The sequence below is a fragment of the Sitophilus oryzae genome, unplaced genomic scaffold, assembly GCF_002938485.1.
Source record: "Sitophilus oryzae breed Bouriz unplaced genomic scaffold, Soryzae_2.0 scaffold_866_pilon_pilon, whole genome shotgun sequence".
In the NCBI taxonomy this organism is placed as follows: Eukaryota; Metazoa; Arthropoda; class Insecta; order Coleoptera; family Curculionidae; genus Sitophilus; species Sitophilus oryzae.
The window spans coordinates 1,180,726-1,184,139 of record NW_022147490.1 but is presented as its reverse complement, the minus strand read 5'-3'; positions in this window follow the sequence as shown (position 1 = coordinate 1,184,139).

Below are 3,414 nucleotides of genomic sequence, written 5' to 3'. Positions count from 1 at the left end.
CTACTTGCACTGTGCTTTGCTCAACGATCGATGGTACCAAGACCAAGCAGGAAATCTAAACGAAGGTCATAGATTAATAGGAGAGGCGTAGTCCAAAAGAGGTCCGTTTTACACTGTGTCACATTATAACAAAATTAGATAATAGAAAAAATATCACTCGGTATATAGGGCCTACCAGTGAGAATCATATACACTGTACTATTAAAAAACTCTTTGAAAAATTCCTTATACAAAAAATATATAAACATTTTTGTGCGATGCAGTAAAAGTTCTTAGTGAATTTGTATTGTAACATCTCAAGTTATTTTAACAACTTTAAAATCTATATCAATATACAGGGTGAGTTTCCTACGATGTTCTCTATGGGCAACTCGGAAACTACTGGAGATAGAGAGTCGGTTAAATGGGGAAAGAATTGCAGTTTTGTGGGGTCATAAATATGCGCCTTTCAGATTTTTGAAAAAGTTTATGGCTTACTAGATATTTCGAAAAAAACAAATTTTGGCTATTTTAAAAATTGTCTCTAATTCCATTATAATCTATTTTAGACAAAAAGTGTTCAGATAAAAGTTGTAGATAATCACATTCTTAATGAGTTTGTGTTCTCCGATTTTTTCTAAAGCCTGTCATTTTTGACAGATGACAAACATGTGTTTTTTTAAATGGAAACCATAGTTGGCCATGACTTCATAAAAAGCGCCATTTTTTAAGCTTTTCAGCGATATAAGCTATAATATGTTTCTTTCACAAAATTACTGAGTTATAGCCAATTCTTATCTTTCTTGACTAATTTCACTTAGTTAGCCATGGAAACAAGTTCAATCGTCGTTGCTCTTAGAAATATGAAATTATCATATTCAATCTTTGCGAATTAAAATAAACAAAAATTGTAAATAAGAGTTTTTCAAATGAAGAAAAGCGTGTAGGATTATTGGTTCAACTTTTTTTAGCCATACAGTTTCGAGGATACGTTAACCAGTGAAAGTTATTTACGTTTTTTAGAGAACGGTTTTCAATGGTGTTCTAATTTTGTTATGATTTATTACTTATTAAAAGACAAAATATATTATTAATCTATATTATAAAGTTATTTTAGAAAATTTTCAAAAATTCCGCAATTGTTTTGAGTACATAAATAGATCTTTTTAAAACTGAATTTCTAGCTATTCTCCCAGAACGACCGGTCGACTTAATTAAACTTCTCCTGTTCCGCCTCTTGGAGTGCCTCTCTTAATTCATAAGTTCTTCTGTAAACCTTGTTGTTAACCATACCGCATAAAAAAATCTAAAATGGATAGGTCAAGTGACCAAGGAGACCCATGCAATTTGGTCCACCTCTTTATATCCCTGAGTCTAGATAATTATGATATAAATAATTTTTAACATTTCTTTCATTGTGTGTTTGTGGGGGGGGGGATTGGGGTTGGTGTGTCATAATGAAAGTCATGTTGGAACCACTCTGTTAATGGGCGAGTATTAATAAATTTAACTTTTCTAACATGTCTTGAAAACCTTTCTCTACAAAACGGTCAACGTATCCTCGAAACTGTATGGCCAAGAAAAGTTGAACCAATAATCCTACACGCTTTTCTTCATTTGAAAAACTCTTATTTACAATTTTTGTTTATTTTAATTCGCAAAGATTGAATATGATAATTTCATATTTCTGAGAGCAACGACGATTGAACTTGTTTCCATGGCTAACTAAGTGAAATTAGTCAAGAAAGATAAGAATTGGCTATAACTCAGTAATTTTGTGAAAGAAACATATTATAGCTTATATCGCTGAAAAGCTTAAAAAATGACGCTGTTTATGAAGTCATGGCCAACTATGGTTTCCATTTAAAAAAACATATGTTTGTGTCATATGTCAAAAATGACAGGCTTTAGAAAAAATCGGAGAACACAATCTCATTAGGGATGTGAATATCTACAACTTTTATCTGAAAACTTTTTGTCTAAAATAGATTATAATGGAATTAAGGACAATTTTTAAAATAGCCAAAATTTGTTTTTTTCGAAATATCTAGTAAGCCATGAACTTTTTCAAAAATCTGAAAGGCGCTTATTTATGACCCCATAAAACTGCAATTCTTTCCCTATTTAACTGACTCTCTATCTCCAGTAGTTTCCGAGATACCCATAGAGAACATCGTAGGAAACTCACCCTGTATAAAATCTTTAAGTGACTGACATACTAATTAATCACGATCCTGCTCAAACCACTCAACGTAAGAAGCTCAATTTTGGCATACAGGTTGATTCTAGGGTGTAGAGGTTCGATAAGGAGGGATTTTTCGAAATTCCAGTTCCAAGAGGGTGAAACCACCCCTCATATATTACAATATTTTTTATTTAAAAAACGGTCAAGTTTCCGAAAAAACGCTTAAACACATATATTTTATTTTGTTTTTTTACATATTTTAAGATTTTTTAAAAAGGTATACAGGGTGTTTCGAAAAATCTGGTCATTGATTAATCACGATCCTAATTAAAGCGCTAGATGTAAAAAGCTGATTTTTGGAAAACAGATTGACTTTAGGGTGTAGAGGTTCGATAAGAAGGGATTTTTCGAAACTCGAATTCTAAGGGGGTGAAACGATCCCTCAAATATTAAAATATTTTTTATTTAAAAACCGGTGAGTTTTTCGGAAAAACTCTTAAACACGTATATTTTATTTTGTTGTTTTACATATTTTAAGATTTTTTATAAATTTATACAGGGTGTTTCGTAAAATATGACCATTGAGTAATCGCGATTCTGCTTAATCTGCTTGACGTTTAAAGCTGATTTTTGGCAAACGGATTGACTGTGGGGTGTAGAGGTTCGATAAGGAGGGGTTTCTCGAATCTCAAATTCCAAGAGGGTGAAAACGCCCGTCAAATATTACAATATTTGTTATTTAAAAAACGGTTAGTCGTTCGGGAAAACGCTTGGACAAGCATAATTTATTTGGTTTTTTTACATATTTTGAAGTTTTTTAAAAAATCATACAGGGTGTTCCAAAAAGTTGGGTAATTTCTTAACCACGATTCTGCTTAAACTGCTTGACGTAAAAAGCTTATTTTTGGCAAACGGATTTTTCGAAAGTCAAATTCCAACGAGATGAAACTACCCCTCAAATATTACCAAGTTATATAATAATATCGCCATATTGTTTTTTCTCATGCTGACATAAATGTGAGAAAATTTAATCCAGTTTGTATGTTAATGGAAATTCTTGCTTTGCTTTATCATCACCATTACAAATGATTAATTCGACGCGAACGAAGTCGCTGGTACCACGCTAGTGTATTATAAAAATCTATTAAAACAATATAAATAAGTACATTTTGCAAAAAAGCCAATTAATAGTATTTATTTTCTTTATTATACACTTTATTAAAATTACTAAAGTTGGCAAAAATTTAATT